The sequence below is a fragment of the Mirounga leonina genome, unplaced genomic scaffold, assembly GCF_011800145.1.
Source record: "Mirounga leonina isolate KUSES-001 unplaced genomic scaffold, KU_Mleo_1.0 Mir_125, whole genome shotgun sequence".
In the NCBI taxonomy this organism is placed as follows: Eukaryota; Metazoa; Chordata; class Mammalia; order Carnivora; family Phocidae; genus Mirounga; species Mirounga leonina.
The window spans coordinates 71994641-72018740 of NW_023270305.1; positions in this window are offsets into that span (position 1 = coordinate 71994641).

A 24100-nucleotide genomic window follows, 5' to 3' on the forward strand; every position below is an offset into this window, starting at 1 on the left:
AATCTTTAAAAAAAAACAAAACATTCTTCTGGAAACAAAGTGTCCATCTAAGGACATAAATGTTGATGCGCCATATGTGTTAGTTTCTGGGGCTGCCATAACAAAATACCACAGACTAGGTGTTCTTAAATAATAGAAATTTATTGTCTCACAGTTCTGGAGGCAGGAAGTTCAAGATGAAGGTGTTGGCAGGGTTGTTTTCCTGAAAGTCATGAGGGGAGGAACTCTCCCAGGCCTCTGTTCTTGGTTTGTAAATGGTGGTCTTCTCCCTATACTTCTTCATAACAATCTTCCTCTATGTTTGCCTGTTTCTATGTTCAAATTTCTCCCTTTTACCAGAACAACGGTCATTTTTGTACCTAATGATCTCATTTTCACTTCATCATCTCTATAAAGACCCCATCTCCAAATAAGATCACATTCTGAAGAAGATCTAAGGGTTAGGACTCCAACATATTTTTTTTGTTGGGGTTGGACATAATTCAACCCTTTAGCCCACACAGTGGAATACTATGCAGACAGGACAAAGAAGGAGGTGTGCCTGCACGTTCCAAGAGTAGAAATCTCCACACATGTTACATGAAAAAGCCAGTCTTTATGTCTGTATATTCTGATCCCCCTGTGAATTATACATGTGTGACTGTGTATGCATTGACATGAACAGTTATACATAGAGATGTTTTTTTTTTAATTTATGGAAGGAATCAAGAAAACTTCATGAAAGTTACCTTTTTGAAGAGAGATGCAAAGAAAGGAAAGAAACTTTCACCTTCCATTTGTACTTTAATGACTATGTCTGTATTGTCTGAATCTCATGTATGTATGAATATATATATATGTGTTTGTGTATATATGTATAAATATATACACACTGTATATATATACACTATATATATACACACTTTTTTTCTTGTACTTTTCTGTATTCTATTAATGATGTAAGCTATTTCTTGTCTTAAAGATACAAGTTGATTTATAACTAAGTTTTACGTGCCAAACACAACCTACATTCTGTGTATCTGTCTGTACTTGTAAGCTCTTAAAAGGTTGTGTTTGTTCTTAACCACATATGTGGCACAACTGGCCAGGAAATCAAGTGTTTTGGAGGCAGTGATGGAGAGGAGTGATGGTGATGGTATTGATGATGGAGAAGAAAACAAGGTTAGTCATGGCTTGGAAGTTGGCTGGAACTTCTTCCTTGGATGATGAAATGCTTTTGCTTATATACCAGAGAATTATCAGGCAAGACCTTGGACATATCATAGGCTCCTATTGCATTCTGATACCTGAAGGTAAGTACTGCCTGGCACATCCACTCTGGGACCTAGACTCTAGCCTCAGCTGCCCCAAATGGTAGCCATATGGCTATTTGCACTTAAATTTAAGTAAAATTTAAAATTCAGTTCCTGAGTTGAACAGCACAGATTGGAGAACATTTCCATCATCACAGGGAGTTTTACTGGAGAGCCCAGGGTTGTCAGATGGGTTCTTGCTCCAGACTCCATCCAGTCCACACAGGGAATACCTGAGAACATCTGAGCACACACCACGGGATGAGAGCTATACACAGCCTCTTCATGAAATAAAGCAAACAAATAGCTCAACAAGTGTTTGAAGCTCTAATGAGATCTCTTTGGTGAAACATCAAATACTTTGGAAGACTGAGTAGAAGACAAAGATATTCATTCATTCATTCATCCATTTTTGGAGTTCAGGTGCAAAGGGTCGAGTTAATTATACTCCTCAGCTCATGGAGCATTGTCACCACTGGCCTGGGTGAGGTGCCACTCTTGTTTATCTTATTAATTCTCTTTTATCACTTTTCCACACTGCCGTCCTTTGCTCCTTCCTAACCTTCCATGACCATTCTATTTAAAATGTGGGCACTCTCTGGGGCGTCTGGCTAGCTCCGTCAGTGGAGCATGCAACTCTTGATCTTGGGGTTGTAAATTCAAGCCCCACATTGGGTGTAAGATTAGGTGAAACTAAAATTTTTTTTTTTTTAATGTGTTTGCAAGGGCACCTGGAGGCCAGGCATGTTGTATGTGTTTTGTGTGCACATGTTTAATGATGGTGTTGTTTCTCTCATTCCATTTCTCACTTTTTTCACTCATTGCTCTATGGTATTGACTTGGGACAGGCCAGCGAAGAACAGAACTTCCCTGAGGATGCAAGGATGAGTCTGAGAACAGAAGCAGGTGCCTGAGCTTCACTTCTTTGCATGGTTCTCTTCCACCTGGGACCTGGCCTCCTGGGCACACAACACAAGTGCTCACCTCTCTGTGAACACATATGGGTTGTTGGGCCCGCGATGACTTAGGTCAGGTTATTGTGTAACTTTTATCAACTCTCCCTTCCTGTTTGGTATTATCGGTTTCTTCATCTTGGTTTTCTTTCTTCCTGAAGAGAATTGCCCAGGACTCCCCATGCCTGTCCCATGCTCTGCTTGTCCCATCCCAGGCTCAGGAACAACTCTCCTAGCCCTGCTCTGATTCTGTGACCCAGGCTTTGAAACTAAGTTACTGAGTTACACAGGTGGTCAAGCTCCCTGCTTATGCCACTGACTAGCTCCACTGCAGTCAACTGAATTACTGTTTACCAACATCAGGTGTCCCTAGTTGAGAAATTATACTTCCCTGCTTGACTGAACTCGGGCCCTGCTATGTGACCGTAGCCAGTGAAATGCGAGCAAAAGTGGCACATGTTACTTTGGAGCAGAAGCTGTATAAGTCACCATGCTCTTTGCCAGGCACTCCTTTTCTTCTGCTTGGGTCTCAGAGTGAAGATGACATGGTAGGGGCACTGCCAACACATGATGAACATGCCACTTGGGTGAAAAATAGACCTTTGTTATTATAAGGTGCTGAGGTTTAGCGTTTTTGTTACTGCAGCATATCATTGTCTAGCCTGACTGTTACAACCTCCAAACCTGAGTTCTTATCTTCCTAGCCATGCAAGCACTATTGCTGCTGCTATTCCTAGTAGCTAACATTCACTGAGCACCTGCTATGCCCCTCATATTGGACTAGGCTCTTTACACACATTGTCATGTTCAATGCCAGTTCATATTTTATGACCACTTCACAGGTGAGGAAATGAAATATCGGTTTGCCTAAGGAAGTTGCCCAAGGTCACAAACATCACAGAGCTGGTTTTGGAACATAGATATGACTCTAGAACCCAGGTTCTTAAAACCATGAGGTTATGCTACTCAAATGTCTTCCAAGACTGACAACGTGTCTTTCTTTCACCAGTTTCCAGCAGGACAACTCCCACCATCATCCCAAAGCATCTGCTTCACACTTCCCAGCAGCAGCCATGCCTGGGGCACCAACCACTCCTCTAACTCCGCTCTCACACAGCTGCAGGATACTGGGAATCTTCTGGCCTGCCATCCCTGTCCTCCCTGTCATTTCAGCAGCTGGGTCTATCCTCAAGCCCTGTCCTTCACTGGACTTGGACAACTTCAGCTAGGTTACCCTACTACTGACCAACACCAACCTTCACACTGCCCCATCGTGTTTTTCTCCTCCAGCCCTCCTTCCTCTACCATCCCCTAAATGTGAACAGTTTCCATGTTCTGTTCTGTTCTGAGCCCACCTCTTTTTCTGTGTAGAGTTTCCATCAGAAATTTCACCAGGTCCCATTATTTCAACTATTATTTCCATGTCAATGCCTCCTAAACCAGCATTCCACCCTGACCTCACTCTTAAGCCCCAGTTTTGCTTTTCTGCCTCCTGGAGTGATCTTTCTAGAGGCGTAAGATCAGTATCTCCAAAAGGAAGGTCACATCTTATACCCCACTCATTCTCCACTCCTGTCATCTTTATTTCTAGTAAGTTTCCTGCATTGTCTCTGCTATTGTTCATTCATTCACCAAACATCTGCTGAGCACACACATTCTATGAGCCCAGGGGAGGCCCCACTTGGTCCCCTCCCATCCCTCACAGGCTGTCTGCCACCACATCCTGCTGCATCCAGCCCCTGTTTTCAGAATACACCTCCTAATCTTTGATCATTCTGTTCTTTTAAAAGGAATGCTGTGCACATGTGCAAACAAAATAATTTCAGCTCCCCCTTTCAAAGCAGAAAATCTGAAGTTAGAAATATGAGTCTCTGCTGAAGAAGGAAATTAACTTTAAATTAAAGGGAAATCACGAGATAAGTCACTTAAATGGAAAAGTGCCTTATTTATTTGGATGCTGTGCTCTAAAGTTTCTTTATCTTACTTTTAAGGAAGCTGCATATACGACCTAGTGAATTACAGAGCTTTGTTTAGCCAAGTAAGCAGTTTGAAACAGAGGACTTTAAATCAGATTAAATGCTCTATTCACTGTCATGAGTGACAGATTTTCCTCCGTTGTATCTTTTCCCCCATTCAATGTCAAGGTGATAAGGACTGTCTTGCTAGCAAATTGTTCTTTATGAGGCCATGTTTACCTGCCTGAACCAATAATCATGTTGCTGTAGATGTAAAGATTCATGAGACATGCTTTAGATAACCATGAAAAGTCATAAAAGATAATTTACTAATTTTGTAGTTATCTTCTCTTCACCTGTCCCTGAACTTACACCTACTGCATATTTTTTGCTTCTTCTTGCCTAGGGCTGATACCTTTATCCTTTTATTCACCCGAATCTTCGGTATGATTTCCAACATTTGAAACTGCCCCCTTTGCTCTCTTCACTGTGCTTGAAATCTCCCGCTGTTGTCATGGGCCGAATGGTGTCCCCTAAAAAGCTACGTTGAAGCCCTAACTCCCAGTACCTTGAATGTGACCTTACTTGGAAGGAGGGTCTTTGCACTTGTAATCAAGTTAAAATGAGGTCATGCTGGATTAGGATAGGCCTAACCCAGAGACTGGTGTCTTTATGAGGGAAGAGAGTGATCTGGACACAGAGACACCAGGGAGAATGCCAGACGACAGCAGAGGCAGAGACTGGACCGAAGCTTCTACAAACAAAAAAGCTTCAAGGATTGCTGGCAGCCACCAGAAGCTGGAAGAAGCAAGGAGGGATCCTCCGGGAGAGCATCAGAGGGAGCATGGCCCTGCTGACACCTTGAACGTGGAGCTTGGGCCTCCAGAACCACGAGAGAATAGATGTGTGTTGTTTTAAGCCACCCCCGAGTGTGGTCATTATAATAGCTCTGGGAAACTAATACGATTAATTGATTAACTAGTAAACTAACCTAACATACAACACAAATGGTTTCTAGATACTTCGATACACCCTGCCCCAGTTCTCCGAACCACACCTGACTTTCCAGACTTAGCACAAGACCTGCTGTTTTCCTGACAGTCATCCAAATTTTCCTAGGATTCTGGACAACCAGGGATTTGTCGGCTTGAATCATTCCCTAGGTCCCTCAAACATAGATAAGAATGGTGATCCCAAGCTTGTGCCACCTTTTCTTGGCAGTGGGAAAATATATCCCCTCTTGACCACCATCAGGGGGTGGGGACCATGCCCCAGGGCCAGGAAGCAGCATTTTGCAGAGGGTCCCGGGGCTGCAAGGTAGCCTTCCTTGTGACCTGCTCCTCCAGTGCCCTCAGAGCCTGTGGTTCTGTTGTCCCTCCCTCCTGTGGCACAATGCCGTGGCTTCCTCACAAGTCCACAGACAGAGGACAGGGTGGAGTGGAAAGGTTGGGGAGAATCCTTGCAGAAGCGCTGGGGGTTGTGGCCCGGGGAGGCTGGCTGCTGCTGGGCAAAGCAACCTAGGAGTGGCAGCAGGCCTTGTGTGAAGTGGGCCAGGAAGAGATGCTGCGTGCTAAGTCAGGGTGATGATTGAGGGACAGGGAGCTCTCAGGAATTGTTGGGGGAAAATCCTGCATCTCACACTGTGTTCACGGTTTTTCTCTCCCTCGCATTAATACAATCTACTCTTGGCTTGAAACCATCATTATTGAAATAAAGAGTGCTGGGATGCAGAGCAGAAAGAATGAGTTTGAGTCTAACTACTCTGAGCTTTAGAGATTCTCACTAGAAAATGATCATCGACCTGCTCTTTCTGCCTCCAGAAACTGTGCGGGCGAAACCAGACACCACAGGTGAAAAATGCTCTGTTGGTGTAGGATGCTATACGCAGGTTCGCTGTTATTTCTGATCAGTGTTGCTATCCATCTGTTAATTAGTAGAAGCTCCTCAAAAGCAGGTATAATTTGCTCGGGGTGCAGTGCAGGGCCTGGCACTCAATACAGAGAGAGGATGCTGCACAAATGAGTGAATTTCGCTCAAGGATCAACTTCCCCGACTCCCATCACACAGCCTCTCATCATGCCTACCAGCTAAACCTTCTCTTTCTATACTTGGCCCCTCTCCTCAGGGCCTGGCCCTTCTCAGGAACCTTTGCCCTGGATGAAGTCCGGCCCTCTGAGGACAGCAATGCAGGACGTTTGCCCACTAAAGGACCTTGGGCAAACCTCACCGTCCTCCTCTTCATTTTATTCGCCCATTCCATGAGGGGACAGGCAGAAATGCCAGCCCAGGGTGAGGGCTGGTGTAGGCAATGTCAGGGAATATTCATTCTTCCAGACAGATGCTTCAGAGTTTCTGACCTCGTCGTGGGCCAATCAGTGTTTTCTAGTTCCCTGGGGCGTCAACTCTCTATAGGCATCTTGCCAACTGGCCCCATGTGGCAAATAAAAAGCATGTGTGCAATCCTGGCCTGATTCTTCCAGCTACCCTGGCTTTGTTAAGGTAGAACAATGGGATAACAATGCCAAGTTGTAAGATCTCAATCGAAAAATGCAACATCCTACCAGCCATGCACTGTAGTTGAATTAACGCATATATATTTATGTAAAACTTCATAAAATCTGCATGATCCCTTCACACACACACACACACGCATATCCCTCACCTCAATATCGAGCCTCCCACCTCCATCTACTCTTGTTCATATCTTTATGCCAAGAGAATTCCATATGTGGGAACAGAACCTTCTACTCGAGTCACCAGACCAGCTCTGAGATACTGTGTTACTTTAAACAGGTCACTTTACCTCTCTGAACTTCAGTTTCCACCTATAAATTCCATCTATAAATCTATGATTTTCCATCTGTATGTTGAGAGTAATTAGACCTAACTCAGAGGATGGTTAAACATGTGTTACAGATGCAAAAAGCATAGTAAAAATATATCACCACTATCATTTGCCTCTTTCAAGCATATTCATAATTCTCTTAAAACCTGGTGATTTTTATGAAAGCCAAATAAGATGAGGTAAGTAAAGAAACCATGAAAGGAATAGCTGTACCATCACAAGATGTCTCTCTCAAGCTCCACATGGAAATAAACAAAACGATCTTGTATGTTCTACTTCAGACCCTGACACGGCTCAAACATGGCTCCAGCTTGGAGTAGAAGCAGATGCTACATCCCCAGAGCCAAGACCACCCAGAAGAAGACCTGGACACAAGGGAGGAGGAGAAGATGAGGAGAAGGGCACTCCAGAAGCCTCCAGGTCCCTTGGGAGGGAGAGAAAAGCCCTCTCAAGATAGAGGACTGGATGGTTGAGAATGTCCTCTGACCTCCCTACAGCACTGCTTGTGAGGTGGGCCTGGAGGGACACCGGGTGGCTAGGTAGGTGCCAGGCTAGACAGACTCCTTCAGGATGCCATAACCACTGACCAATCCTGGCTTCTCCACCAACCAGTTTATACTGAGCTCTCTAACCCAGGGTCTATGTGCTGCCAGACTGAGCTGAAAGTTGTTTCATTTGGCTCATCTCCCCGCTCCCACTCACCCTCCCCACTGTATTCTGGTCTGTTTCACACATGGTAGCTCCTGTGGGTTGACTTCCTCAACCTCCATTCCTACCCTATTCTAATGCGTCTTCCTGCAGTTCCCTGCGGGAAAGGAGCTGGAAAGCTACAGTTTATGTATCCCACACTTCCTGGCTAGGCTTCAGGGTGAGACTTGGTACCGACACATCAGATGGGGGCGCAGGCACTCGGATTCTGAATGGAGTTACATGGAGAGAAGGTACACCTTCTCGCAAGTACCAAGCGAAGCAAAGGTGGCACGTGGCTCTGGCTGAGGCAGCATCTTCCTGGTCAGGAGAAAGGCATCAGCCTCCTCGGCAGCCTGACTCCGTGGGATGATTTTGGACATTGTTCCTGTGAGATTATTGTGTAGCCTTCCTTCGTCTGTCCCCAAATTCTGAAGGCAAGCTCTATCCCTATGTAAATATCGTTCTGCTTAGACGGGGTAGATTCTGTCACCTGCAACTGAGAGTCTGGACCGACGCAGCCATTGACATTTTGCCGTTCCCTGAGATAAAACACTCCCTTCAGCGTGCCAGGAATCTGTTGCTTAGAGAACCATCCTAGGAATGTTTTTGTGAAGTGAATTTCTTATAACCTGGCATCAGCAGGTGGATACATTCTGACATGTCTAGTGCCCAATGTAAATAAATATAACCAAGCCTTCACAAAAAAGAAAAAAGCATCATTTTGCCTCGGCCCTAAGCCCTCCATAGCTTAATTGACGGAGGCAAGTTGGAAGGGAAAAGACCACCAAAGGGAAGGGTTACAGAAAAGTGGCATCTGAAAAGGCCAGTTTCCATTCACCTTTGACATTAGGTAGTCATTCCGGCTCGACACGTGTATATTCACCACCTTTTACAAATGAAAACTTGCAATTCTCATGGGGAGGAGGTTGCAAATCCTCTCATTCTCTCATTTCAAACATCATCTGCGTTTGGGTTGTTTCCAGAGCTAACACCATTCTTAGGATCATCTACATTATTTCTATTAGGTACATAAATATAACTTCTTCCATGAATACCAACCACAGTGGGGGGGGGGGCGGAGAGAGAAAAAAAAAACAAGTGATACTAAATAATTTTGGTAAGATTCTTCTTTGGTATTTTTAGGAAAAGACATTTTGAATTTTTAAGTTGTGTGAGACAGCCTGTTGTCGGGCAGGGAAGAGAGCCTGTTTGTATGAGAGTCATCTCTGCATGGAAAACAGGGTTTCTATCCCGGGCCTGGCCGCATCTACCCTGGCAACGCTGACGCACAGAATGTTATTGGAATTGGAAAAGGTAACTTGGGGAAACTCAGTGCTGGCATCTCCGAACCATGAGAACGATTGGCCCATCAGGCTGCCTTCGCATCCATGCCCAAGGCTCCTCACGAAGCTGAAGCCACATTAGAAAAGATGAGGTAACTATGGGATTGGGCACAGAGACATGTCTTTTCAGTATGAATAAAAAGGGAAAAAATAATGGCTTCCTCCCTGAAAACTTAACTGGTCTTATGGATTGAAAATGGGACCAAATTCTGCTGACCGTTAGGAATTTCGTCTTAAAAATTGCCAAGCCACTAACAATCATAACAGAAAATTACCATATGGAAAAGTTATCAACATGTCCTTTTTGGAAGCAGAAAATCACTGCAATGTTTTTAAGCATCAAAAAAAAAAAAATCCATTCAACATGTTTCTGGGCATTTTTCCTCCCATTGGGGTGAGAACAGCATTCCCATTAACAGCAGAGTGAACTATTCATGTTCTCAGAAGTGGCAATGGGCTAATTGCAGATGAAGGACATAAATTCTGCTCAAGAGCCCAGGCACGGCTCCCACACCCACACAGCGGCCCGCTCCTTTGGTTCAGGCACTCAGATGGAAGCATTACTTTTTTATTCCGGAAGCCCTAGTGGGTAGCCCAGGCCCCACACACCAAGGGTCTGGATAACTATTATTTTCCAGCACTTACAGCCACCTTCTCCTAGATCCAACTGTGAGGGAGTGGGAGGTGCAGGCCGTGGTGCACTGTGTGTCAGGATTTAAGGCAAACTTTATTTTTTTTTAATTGGCCTTCTCTCTTCTTTCTATGGCTACAGCACACTGCAGATCGCTTTGATCTATCTTTTCAACCATCATAGATTGAGAGTCGAGGTGTGACACTTACTAATTGCCGACCGGGCCGTCGGTCAGAAGAGCGAGACAGGAGAGGGCCATAGTGGGGTTCCAAGTGGAAAAGCTCTCCAGCTCGCAGCTTGGAAGAGAGGGCAGGTAACTGATGGCTGCTGGGAAAGTCCTGCCCCCAAAGTGAGGGTCCCAACCCCAGGTACCTGCTGGGGACTGCTGTGCTTGGAGCCAAGAACAAAGCCTGGGCTGCAGTTCAGCCAAGAACACCTCCTCCCAGGGCCGGGACCCCCTGTCTTCCCTGCAGCCCACACAAACCTCTGGCATTCTAGGTCAGTGATTCCTTTAGCGTAGTGCTCGAGGATTCTCTGAGCTGAACACAGGATGCTCTCGCCCTTTATTTCTTTCTGGTGAGAATTCAGCATCCATTTTATGAACAAAAGGAGGAAGGGGGAGGAGAGGGGAAGGAAGGAGAGTGGAGAGAAGGAAAAGGCCCAGAACTAGATTCTCCATGATTGCTTTGGATGAAAGAGTAATCCTATTCTTGGGAGCAGGGGATCAAAATTGTGCCCGGGTCCAAAAAAAAAAATTGAAATCATTTGTTGCTGTTACGGGAATATTAAACACACATCCCCACGATGAAACCAGTGTCTTCTGGGATAGGAGCCAGAAGCCATTCCCTTCTCAGATACCTCCTGATACCTCACTCGGGAGAAACGTCCAACCCTACTCCCTGCTTCCCCCCCGCCACTAGCACCTGTCCTCTTGGTCAGTGACCCAGCTAGGTGCCACTGAACTGTACACTTAAAAATGGTTAAAATGGGGGGCGCCTGGGTGGCTCAGTTGGTTAAGCAACTGCCTTCGGCTCAGGCCATGATCCTGGAGTCCCTGGATCGAGTCCCGCATCGGGCTCCCTGCTCGGCGGGGAGCCTGCTTCTCCCTCTGACCCTCCCCCATCTCATGAGCTCTCTCTCTCTCTCATTCTGTCTCAAATAAATAAATAAAATCTTTAAAAAAAAATGGTTAAAATGGTATGCTTTACGTTATGCATATTTTACATGATAATATATATATGCAACTGCCTGATGCCCTTTGCATTTGGATTTGGGTGGTAAGAAATCTTTAGCTAGGTTACTGACCAAGAGGAATGGAAGAATGCAGGAAGCCAGAGGACTGACAACCAGCCAAAGGGGCCACCCCCCACACAGAGTATAAAGGAAGAGCCTCCCCACCCTCTCTTTTACAGACTCAGAGAAGTAAAGTCACCTACCCAGGTGAGCCAGGTACTAAGTAGTAATAGGGTGACAATAGGACCTGAAGCCAGGTTGGCCTGCTTCTAAAGCTCTTGATCCTGCCACAAGCTATACTTGTCCTCTCTTATAAAATATATCACCCCTTCTGAGTCTTCCTGCAAAAGGTACCCACTCCCCACCATTTGCATCATCTCCCTAAGGGCTTCCTGAATTGAAGTGCATTTTTGCTCGATCAGTAGTCTATGGGACTACAGGCCCCAAGTTGTACAGTGCACAGCCTGCACAGCTGAATGCCGGACCTCTTGTGAACACTTCATGTTACTTGAGAAAGGTAATATAATAGATCACCAGCATGTTAACACCAACATGTTCATTTACTGCAGATCGGTCTCTGGTAGAAAACAGGGCCTGCTTTAAATGGCTTAGACACAGGACAGGCAAGCTTGGATGACAAGGGTCAGGAAGAAGATTTGAGGAGACGCCCAAACAAGCGTGTCCATGCAGACATGCCGCCCGGTAGTGGAATGCTCCCGGGTATCTGCGCCTATACTTAGATTTTTTTTTTTTTAAAGATTTTATTTATTTATTTGACAGAGAGAGACGCAGCGAGAGAGGGAACACAAGCAGGGGGAGTGGGAGAGGGAGAAGCAGGCTTCCCGCGGGGCAGGGAGCCCGATGCGGGGCTCGATCCCAGGACCCTGGGATCACGACCCGAGCCGAAGGCAGACGCTTAACGACTGAGCCACCCAGGCGCCCCGCCTGTACTTAGATTTGACATGAAATGCCCCAAGTGTCCTCTTGTGTCCCTCTGCCCTACCCACGCCCTCCACTTGCTTTTCTTTTGCTCAATAACCAAAGCAGAATGTAAGTGCTGCTTCAGGGATTTCTGAGTGCAGTCATTTGATTTCAACACAATTTCCAAAAATTCACAATCTGCCTCTACCAAAATCCTAGCATTAGCACATCCGCACCTGGACAGCCTCTGTGGTGCCGAATGATCCTAGTGGTGACCTCTGTGGAACCAGACATGAAGGGGGCATGGCTGGACCACAGTTCCTCTTAAAAGGAAAACGTACCTCCCTGGAGACAAATAAGGGAATAGATGCTGTGCATAGGCTCACGGGCTGGAAGGATAAGGCGGGCTGATGCTCTCAACCCCCCAACCACAGGGGCATGAGAAGGAGAAAGGAATGAGCAGTCTGGGGTGGGAAAGCTGTCCCTGAAGGAATCAGGGACCAGAACTCGGGGACAGGGGTGGAGACTAAGCCTTGTACATCTCATGACACCTCCTGGTCTACTGTGAACATGGGGGATGACACTGGGAGCACCACTTAGCCTCCCTGAGCCAGTGGCCTTATCAGCAAAATGGGGCAGTATGTGCCTCACGAGGTTGTTCAGTGAATGTATGAAACGCCTGGCATATAGTAAAAACTCAGTAGTTCTTTTTTTATATTTAAATTCAATTAGCCAACATATAGTACATCATCAGTTTCAGATGTACAACAATTCATCAGTTGCATTTAACACCCAAGGCTCATCACATTCCATGCTCTCCTTAATGTCCATCACCCAGTTACCCCGTCCCCCCACCCACTCACCTCCCCTCCTGCAACCCTCAGTTTGTTTCCCAGAGTTAAGAGTCTCTCATGGTTTGTCTCCCTTTCTCATGACTTGCCCTTCAGTTTTCCCCTCCCTTCCCCTATGATCCTCTGCGCTGCTTCCACATATGAGTGAAAACATATGATAATTGTCTTTCTCTGATTCACTTATTTCGCTCAGCATAGTTCTTAAAACGGGCTCCAGGTCTCCTTCACACAACTAATAATCATGTGTGTAGTACTCAAGGCTGTGTACTGAGTACTGCTCTATAGAGGGAGTCAGCCTGTGTCACATCCGCCCCTAGGATGCTGGAAGAGGATGTTTGAACTGAGCAAACTCTAGAATCCTCTACTCAGTGTCCGGGATATAAAATGTCAGCTCCGGTCCACTCAGAAGCCCCTGAGAGAACACTGACTTTTCCCTTCTTCTTCCAACAGGGCATTGACTCATGCATGAGATATCCTTTCTGCTAACCGGCTTGGGAAAGCGAGAACAGTCGAAATTTTTTTTTTTTTTTTTTAAAGAAGTTGTTAAATAAAATGTTTCACTCTGAGACACAGTATAGCTTACAACCCAAAGCATGTGAGGTTTAAGACCAGGCATTTAAGTCGAAGGTACAGCGGGGAAAGGCTGGGGATTTTGTACGTGTTGGATGCCATTCTCCCACTGCTCACGTTAGGACTCAGGAAGTTCCCTTTGCCAAGTGCACAAATGGGGTGTATGAGGTTGGAGTTACCCACCTGGGAGCCATTGGCTGATGGGGTGGACAGGACTCAGAGCCATGAGGCTGTGTGGTAATCAGAGGGGAGATGTGAGGACCAAGCCGAGCAAGCAGAGTTGGTTTCTGTTCCTATATCCGAAATAACCTTAAATTGATGCACTAACTTTAAGGTTCCAGGCCATATAAGTTGAAGAAAGAATACATTCAATTATATACATAAAATGATATATCCATAAAATATACATATGCATATTCAGATACAAATACGTATATGTATATAGAGAGAAAGAGAGGCGAGGAGACATAAGCATAACAAATAACAGTGAGGAAGGAAAGATCACCTCTGGCAGAGGGATGCTGGGGCAACTTCTTGGGACTGGTAGCGTTATGAGCAATGCCTTGGGGGACCCAAAGGATTTCAGCAAACAGCAGGAAGGGAAAAGCAGAAGCAAAAATTTGATGTTGGGAGAGCGTAAGTCACATACAAAGAATGCACCGTAGGAGTCATGGAAAACAGACCAGAAAGCTAGGTGATGGTCAGATGAAGATGAATCCCGAGAACACCAAGCAGTGTGGATTTGGTCTGGCCGCCACTGGAAAAGCTCCTAAACTGAGACCAGGGTGGTTATAGAGTCAGAGCCATGTGATAGCACAGCTACCAGCAGGGCTTCTAATCACTGTCAGGGAGTTATGGGGGAGCAGTAGGGAGGTGAGGGGCAGTCGGGAGGGCTCCAGACAGTGGCTTTTTACCAATCAGCACAGAAATCTTTCAGTGCATCAACCACTGATCTGGCCGTACCAGTGGACACTGGTCAATATCGGGCCTGTCAGCGGGCTCTCTAAACCCAGCCCCTTGGGCATATGTTTCAATTTCCCCAAGATGACCTGTTTCATTAATGAATGGAAGCCTTTCTTCCCAGGCCCTTGGGTTTCATCTTCTTTTGTTCAGTTCTCTTGTGAAATCTCCTTAATGAAGTTCATAGCAGGGAGTTGTGAAGTCCTTCCTTAGGTTGCAATTCTGCCTTCTTTTGCTTCCACAGTTCATATCCTGTGGTTGGGTATGGCCAGTGGGAATGCTAGTGACCATCCCTAGTTAGGGCTGAACTACAGAAGAGGGAGACCATGGAACGGGAAGGAAGACATGAGTGCAAGCAACATTAGGGAGCAAGGATCCAATAGGATTTGGACCGAATGACAAGGGGGAGAGAGAGGGGGAGAGAGAGAGAGCATTTCAAGGCACAGTTCAGCTATCAAGCTCAGGTAACTGGAGTAAAAGGAGCAGCATTAATAGGATTAGGGAAGATGGGAGAATGAGCTGGGGTAGGGGGAAAAGGAAAAGGGAGATATCAAATTATTTTTAAACAAGTTAAGTTGGAGGCATCCAAATGGAAATACCAGCGGGCAGTTGGGAATGTGGAAGAGAGGTGGGAGAAGCTGTCAGAACCAGAGAGAAAGATTTGAAAGACATTGGAATGAAAACCACAGGACTGGACTTGCACAGGAAAGAAGAAGCTGAGCAAGAGGCTGAAGATAGAACCTTGGGGAACCTGCTCACTTACGAGGCAGCAGGAAGAAGTGAAGGAAGAAGGAAGAAGAAGGGGCATGGTGAGGTGAAGAGGTAGGTAGAGTCTTGGCATGAAGGAAGTATGATGCTGAATGAATGACCGAGGCACCCAAAAAGAAGAACTGGATGGATATAATGTCCTTAATGGTTTTTGTTTGATTTTTGTTAATTTTATTCAGACATAACTCACATATAATTAACCCATCTGCAGTACACTATTCAGCGGTTTCTAGTGTATTCCCAGAGTTATACAATCATCACCACAACCAATTTTGGACTCCAAAAAACCCTATACTCTTTATCCATCACATCCCAAAACACCATGCTCCCCATTGTAGGCAACTATAATCTATTTTCTGTTTCTATAGATTTGCCTCTTCTAGGCTTTCATATAAATGAAATCTTCAGTTACTGGTCTTTTCTGACTGCCTTCTTTCATTCACATAATGTCTTCAAAGTTCAACCATGTTGTAGCATGTATCAGTACTTCATTCCTTGTTATGGCCAAATAATATTCCATCGTGTGAATGTGCCACATTTTTTGTAGTCCATTCATCAGTTGATGGACATTTGTGTTGTTCCCAATTTTGGCTCTTACGAATCATGCCACTACCAACATTCCTGTACAAGTTTTTGTGTGCACATTTGTTTTCATTTATCTTGGGTATATACTTAGCAGTGGAATTGCTGGATCAAATGATAACTCTATTTTTAACTTTTTTAAGGAACTGCTAGTCTGTTTTCCAAAGTGACTGCACCATTTTACATTCCCACCCACCAGCAGTATATAAAGGATTCCAATTTCTCCACATCCTCACCAACACTTGTTATTTTCATTTTTTTGTTTTGCTTTGTTTTTTTTTTAAATACTAGCCGACCTAGTGAATGTGATGTGGTATCTCATTGTGGCTTTAATTTGCATTTTCTTAATGAAGAAATTATGTTGAGTATCTTATTGTATACTTACTGGCCATGCATATGTCTTCTTTGGAGAAGAATCTATTCAGATCCTTTGCCTATTTTTTAAATTGGGCTACTTGTCTTCTATTATTGAGTTTTAGGAGTTCTTTAATATTCCAGATACAAGTCCCGTACCAGATATAGACTTGCAAATAATTTCTCCCATTCTGTGGGATGTCTTTTCACTTTCTTGATGGTGTCATCACAAGTTTTTGTTTTTGATGAAGCTCCATTGGTCTATTTTCACCCTTTGGTTGCTTGCACTTTTGGTGTCATATGTTAAGAATCCTTTGCCAAATCCAAGGTCATGAAGATTTACTGCTATGTTTTCTTCTAAGAGTTTTATAGTTTTAACTTTTACCTTTATGTATTTGATCCATTTTGAGTTAATATTTTATACAGTGTGAGGTAGGGGTCCAACTTCATCCTTTTGTGTGTTGATATCCCATTGTCTCAGTGCCATCTGCTGAGAAAACTATTCTTTTCCAATTGAATTATCTTGGCATCCTCCTCAAAATCAATTGCCCATAGATGTGAGGGCTTATTTATAAACTCTCAATTCTATTTTCTTAATGTTTTATGCTTGCCATCCTTGCACTAGTGAATATTTTTGTTTTTATGGTAGAGTACGAATATCTACTTCTTGACCTGTTGACCCAGGTCAGTGTCATTTCCCTTAGACAACTAGCTACCCTGCATCCAAACAATGCCTACCGAACCTACCTTGACAGCAGAAGTCACCAGGTTTTGGTTCAGTGCTATGTTTTACCCTTGGCCAAACCCTTGGCCAAACTATGTTTTACCCTTAGCCAAACTCTGATGAAGAGCTAAATGAGAACAAGGTAAAAGATAGGATGATAATATTTTACAGCAGTTCATTTCCATGGAGCAGGGCAAGTGGGGAGGAGGGAGGGAGAGAGGGAGAGCAAGAGAGAGGAAAAGGACTAGAAGGCACTGAGAAAAGGAGAAGGAATAAAGGATAGGACAATGGGGAAAACAATTGAGGAAGAGAGCTTATTAAAGTTCTTGTCAATCACTTCGCTGAGGTGTGCCCACAAGCCAGCATTAGAGCGGGTGGTCAAAGTGCAGCCGTGGGCAGGAGACAGACTCTGCTCCCTGCTAGCAGCATTACCTATGCAAGTAACTTAACCCCCTTTAGGCCCCCATCCTCTCATCTCTCTGTTGAAGGGGATAGTAAGGAAACTGCTCTCAGAGGGAACCTGCGAAGATTAATCAAATTCATGCATGCTTCTCTTAGCCTAGGACCCAGCACAGGAGAAGTAACATGAGCTCAAAACTCATGCTACTTTAGCATGAAAGTTGAAGCGTCCCCAGCTTATATCGTCACCAACCACCTAAATCAGTGGTTCTCAAACTGTATGTATATTAGAATCTCCTGAAAGGCCTGTTAACAATTTGCTGGTGCTCATCTCTAGAGTTTCTGATTCAGCAGGTCCAGGCAGGCCTTGAGAATTTCCATCTCTCCAAAGTTTCCAGGTGATGCCAATGCTGTGGGTCTGAAGAACACACATTGAGAACCACTGGTCTGAATGCTTAAGGGTCAAGAAAACAAAATGCTATCCATTGGCATCTAAGATTCTCGAGTGCAAAGACTTTAAATAAAGGCCCTGATAGTCGGTCCCCGACACAGACACTGTGCACCATTTGAACCTCACTAATATCATCAAAAGGAAAAGTGACTTTAATTACAAATTCTGGAATGCAAGAACACAGTGAAGCCCAGCCGCCATTATGAAAGCATCTTTCACTTGAAGGGCAACCCCTCATTTGGAAGGGGGAAGGAAGGAAGGGGTGAAATCGGAAGGAAGAAATCTTGAGTGCCATGTAGCTGCACGTGTGCGCAAAAAACCCCCAAGGAGTCAGGTTGTCTGTATTATAGCGTCCTGCTCACTGGCAATGCAGGTGTGAAACTGGAGCTGTCGAGAAAAGCTTCTTTATCACCAAAACCTCACAACAAAGCACACTAATAAAATAACACTTGCCCATACGGGAAATGTGTAGTCTGCTGCCTTCTTGGGAGGGGCTATAAATAGCTCCTTGGAGAACGTTTTTCCATAATTAACTTTTCACTTCAAGCGAACTATGTGTAATGAATGATGTTCTTCCTGGGCAAAGTACGTGGTAGGTTATGTATGTGTTAGTATAGAAACAACTATTCAAATAGCATTTGAGCAGAAGTCAGAGAGTTCAAAAAAATAAGACAGAATTGGAAGCCACTTTGGAAAACGAACTGAAAATGCCCATTTAGGGTCTATGTGCTCTTACTAACAGATACATGTAAATGCAGTAAATTGCCTCTTCTTAGTTGTTACATGGGACATGAGCTGAGAACAGCTAAAGACAATGGCCACTTGTGTGTCACCCCAGCTGTCTTTCTGCCCTGTTCTTAAAGCATGCTCCTCGCACTTGTTGGAGAAGCGCATGTCTCAACAGCTTGCCCGTGCCTTCATGAATGCCGCTAGAAGCAAACACCTTACAGAGCTGACGTGATTTCTTCTACGCTGTATGTGCTTTCGTTCTGACTCTCCAATTGCTTTGAAATCCTCTCTGCTAATTGCAGGAGCTGAAAAGCCCCTCCCATCCTTCTGGCACATTTACAGCTCACCCACATTTGCATCCCTAGAACCTTCCTCTCCATCCCCCCCTCCCTCCAGCTCCCAGAACCTGGTACACAAAAGACTTCTCTCTTCCATTCCAATTTTCTCCATGCTTCAAGGCCAGTGTTCCTTCCACATTTCACAGGCTCACCCAAGATGGCTGTTAGTTTAAGGTGGGGTGGTTTAAATATTCCCTGGGAACCCTCACGATTTGAGCTGAGTATTGCCCCAAGAAAACAATCTGGTTGCAACGAGAAAGGCTAACACCCCCAGCCACTACATTAACCAAGAAGGGTGACCAGAGGTACGGGTTTCCTCCCTTGGAGGGCACAGGGGGACCTACACTGGTCCCACTCTCATGGGCCAAGAGAGGGAGGCTTGACCAGCACCCAAACTTTCCTTTTCCCCACAGAAGCTGGCTCTCTTTCCCAACCCATAGCCTAGAGCTGGTTTGAACATCACACGTTTATAAAAGGACACTCCCATCCCACTATCACCAAAGTCCAAACAGTGCCCTTGGCAGGGTGCCAATGTACCAATAACACACATATTGACCCACTGACTTTATTTCCTTCTATGAATTGTCAGGACTGGGAGTTGCTCTTCTGCCAACTCCGATCCTTCATCCTGGAATGCTATTTCGAGCACTTGGAAGATAGCCCCACCTCAAGAATGGAATAAAGGTATTAATAACTAGGGGACCGAGAGGACCAGAGGAAACAGAGACAAGAGGCATGCAGGACGTAGCAGCACATGTGGTTTAGCATCACTTCCTTATCCAGCAAGAGCTCCTGGAAAGTGAACGATGCCTCCAGTAGCTTTGTGTCGCATCCCGCATTGCTGACTGCTGGAGTGGGCGGGAGGGCGCGTGGGCTTGGCCGTCTTTGAGCCAGGATCAGACCCTGCTCTACCACATATGTGCCAAGTGACTGGGGCACCTTGAGCCTCTCTCAGTCAGATTCCCTATCTGTTACCTGGAAATCATAAATCATTTTTTTTACAGGGCCTTACGAAGACGAAATGAGGTAATGCAAATACCTGGCACGTAAGTATTAGATAAATGTTACCTTCTAGTTCTGCAAACATGATTTACTAAAATATATTTTTTAAAAACCTTCTTATGCAGACAATGGAATATTATTCAGTGCTAAAAAGATGTGAGCTATTGAGCTATGAAAAGACGTGGAGGAAACTCAACTGCTTTTTACTAAGTGAAAGAAGCCAATCTGAAAGGCTACCTACTATGTGATTATATGACATTCTGGAAAAGGCAAAACTATGGAGACAGTAAAAAGATCAGTATCTGTCAGGGGTTAGTGGGGAGAGAAGGATGAATAGGTGGAGCACAGAGGATTTTTAGGGCAGTGAAAAATACTCCTCTGTATGAGACCATAATGGTAGATGCAGGTCATTATACATTTGTTCAAATCCACTGAGTGTACAACTCCCAAGAGTGAACCCTGATGTAAACTATGGACTTTGGGTGATAATGATGTGTCAGTGTAGGTTCACTGATTGTAACAAATGTCCCAATCTGTTGGAAGAGGGAGTCGGGCAATATACTTGAACTTGGTACTTTCTGACCAATTTTGTTGTGAACCTAAAACTACTCTAAAAAATTAAGGCTATTTTTTAAAAAGATTCTCTTTAGAAGAGAGATAAATAGGACCTAAAATCAAAATTTATTATTAGAGAAAATGTACATGAAGGGACTTCCTCAAGGGGCTTACCTATAAGGAAAGATTATTCTCAAGTGTCCATACTGTCAATAGTCTTACCATATCTTTTTCGTGTGTGTGTGTGTGTCATATGTGTGTGTTGTATGTGTGTGTCGTATGTGTGTGTCGTGTGTTCGTATGCATGCACATACACATGTACCATTTCCTCCTGTGGTCCCCAAAAGCAGTGCAATTAACTGGTGGGAACTGGCTGAGGCTTTGGGGCTTTGTCACCTCCAGACTCTTCCAGCCCACATTTCCTCCCCGGGTCCTCCACACCAGCTTTATAAGGAAATCTTACTTATTCTTGGGTTTGCCAACCACATGATCTAATAGGCACAGATGCCAAGTCTTCACCCTACCAGGCGGGCTGCACAAGGCCTTGATTGTCTCCTGGTAGCATCCTCAGGGCCCACAAGAGAGCCTGCTGCAGGGAACGAATCACCACCCTGCACTTTCACCCTGCGAAGCTTCAGCAGAACTGAAGTGTTCAAATTCTCACCTTGATTATTTCAATCACAAGGTGGACATTCTTGAATCTTCCTTCTATAGGTGTCTAGAAGCCCTGGCCTCTGAGTCATTCGATCTCTGGTTACTGGGCTCTGAGCCCTCTTCTTCATCTTCATACTGACCCCACTTGCCCTTCTGTCTCAGTTGCAACACTTCTCTTCCCTAACACGATATTACCCTACTTGACGATGTCTGGTATTGTGTTTTCTTTTTCTTTTTCATCGGAAAGTAAAAACTGCTACTCAGAGTTAAGAATCCATAAAGGGGTTTCTGGGTGTCCAGAAAAGAAAGAAGGCCCTCTATCTTATGATTATTCAGAAAAACTGTGATGATGTCATTTGGCAAAGAACCCTGTCCTTGTTGTCTACCCTCAAGTTTCTGTTTCATTTACTGACTATACATACCTAACGTGGGCCCCAAGCCTTGAGCTAGTGCTGTAATTATTGGAATAGCCCACACATTCTTGCCTGTATGTAGCACCACATATGGACACCTATGGTGTGTATATTTTGAGAATTTAATTGGATAAATGTTTTAAATTAGGACAGGCCACAGATTCAACTTTTACGATGGAAAAGACTTCCAGTTAGATTACAAAAACTGAATTGTTTCACTGATCTTCAAAGATTGATATAATTGCAACTAAAAAATTTGACCCTCCCCTCCATAAATTTTGATTCTTTGAAAAATATCTGAGGTTCCTGGATACTCTATTGCAGCATTCAATGGGTAAAGCCATGTTCTTTTAAAGGACTAACTACATGAGACTTGAGAATTTCTCTAAATTGGCAATGTAGTTTTGAAATGGTTCTTTTGCTCCATGCTGCCCATTTTGAATAATATGTAGATTATGATCTATTTTGACTTTGTTATCTAGTTGATGAAAAAGCCTAGCATCAATGTCACCTCCTCCAAGAAGCTCACCCCGATTCCTTCCTTTGAACCCGCATGGCATTTTGTTTCTGCCACTAGCCGTATTTGGCCTCATCTATATCCTTGCCTCTACCCTGCAAATCCTTCTTGTATAGAAACTGCCATCAAGCTCCCCTTGCTCCCTCACAGGCCAAGCCTAGCCTGACTCATGGAAGCTGCCAATAAAAGGAACGAAACTGTCAAATGCATAGAATGAACAGGAGGTAAACTTTCCTCTTTGACTCTCTACATTTTGGGGGAAGGGCACATTCTTCTGAGGCCCCTGCTTGTGCTCTAGTCCTGATTGGGTCCTGTGCTGCAGACTGCACTTCCTGTTCTGCTCAGACAGATGTCCTACCTGGTAGGATTAACACCAGGAGACGAGATGGAGTCTGGAATGAGTGCTACAACTACATATACATCATCTCCATTATTAAGAGACAGAAACCACACATATGGTAGGATATCCTACTGGGCAACAGGTACAAACAGTAGCAAAAACACTGGTTGCACTGCAGAATTATTTGATGCATTATTACTGTAGGTCATTCGTTTCCTAAAAGATCATTTAAGGATTGTTCAACTAGTTCCCAAAAGGGAGGAGGAGGAGGGAGTTGGAATCTCTTTCAAAGCAAGAAAGGAAGGGAGGTGGCTTTCAAGTCGGCACTGAATCGGGTTAAAAGCACATAACTTTATCCTTTAGTAGATATTAGGACCATGCTTTAAGAGCAGGGCAAAACCTACTTGCCTGAAGAAAAACAAAGAAAAAAAAAATTTTTTTTTTCCTTTTGGAAAGGGAGGACTTCAAAACCATAATGTGCCGAATGCCTCCTTCTCCTTGAAAAGCCCTCCAAGTCAGAAGCAAGCCTAACGGCTTCTCTTAGGATGCTCAAAGTTCCTTGCAGCTGATTATTTTTCAGGAGGAGAATTAGACAAAAATAATACAAGTGGGAAATAAAGAGAATGACCTACTTTACGGGGGGGGGGGGGGGAAGGAGCTCTGTGTGAGCGTTTTGATCTAATTGACGGTGTGGGGTTGCATGCCCAAATAAGGCGCTGTTGGTCGGGTCTGCGCGGGAGAGGGCCTATCTTGAACTCGAGCGGGGAGAGGATAAAGCATGGGCCCTGGAACTGAGTGGGCAGCGAACCCCAGCACACTGGCCCGACTGGTGTTGAGAGGAAGTGCCCTAGCAGATTCCTTCTGGCCACAAAACCAAGTGTGATAGAAAAAGACTGGCGGGGGCGCCTTCCCTTCCAGGGCTACCTGCTGGAATGTGCGAGGGACCGAGGGACCTCTGAAAAAGGCTGCTGGGTGCACAGCACTGCGCCAGGCGCTGTACTTAGGTGATGTTAGGGAAGAGGTGACCTCTCGGGGGTAGGGGACCTCTCCCCTCCTTTGGGCTTCTCCCCAGGCGCCTCCACGCGGTGGAGAGAAGTCTGCGAGCCCAGGGGAACCTGGTCACTGTTGTGGGACACAGGATCTCCCCTCTTCACCCCTCGCTGTCTCGGAGCCCCGCCGAGTAGGGGCTCAAATCACCGCTCCTGGCTCCGGGGACTATTTATGTGCGTCTGTCTCGGTTCGGCGTTTGCTGCGGGAGCCTTGGTGAAAGCCTCCGTGTTTGCTCGCGCGCGCGCCGCTCCAGCTTCTCCTTTTCTTGGATTCTCGCCTGTCTCCTCCCACAGAGGAAAAAAAAAAAGGTCACGTATGTTTGGAAAAATATGTAGGTCAGTGGAACATTTCCTGCACTGGTGCAAAAGGAGTGGAGGGCAGCGGGGGAGGGGAGGGAAAAGCAGAGCGGAGCTCCGAGGGCGCGCTCCTGGCCATAGCCCCCCACCCCACGTGCTTCTGCCTGGGGCGCGGGGGGGGTCAATTAGCCGGTTCCTTTCCATCCTTGACCCATTTTCCGGACCGGCTATGTTCGCCTTGGAAGCAACACCGTTTATTCCTCCCCAGCAGGCGCTGCGGCCCTCCCCGGAACAGCGCTCGCCAGCTTTCTCCCCCAACCCCAGTGTCCCAACTGCCCCCTCCCTCCCCGCCCGGCCGCCACCGCTCATTGAGAAATCGCAGTGGTCCGAGCGCAGAGACGCGCCCTGTGTCCGGCCTCTGTCTCCGCGCGCAGACCTGCCCCGCTAGGACGGCGTGGAGGGGACGACAGTCGTGTGCTCGTCCCCCTCTCGCCCCATCGCACGGGACAGCGGGGTGGCAGCGGGCACGGTGAGGGTGTCTGCACTAGGCAGGGGAGGAAGATTCCCTGCCACCCCCGGCGACAACTTTAACGGGACTTCGGCTGGCAGCCCCGCGTCCGCCTACCTCCCCTCTCGGCCCGTTCACCTCTAAGCACACACCCCCCCCCACCCTCACCCCGCGTC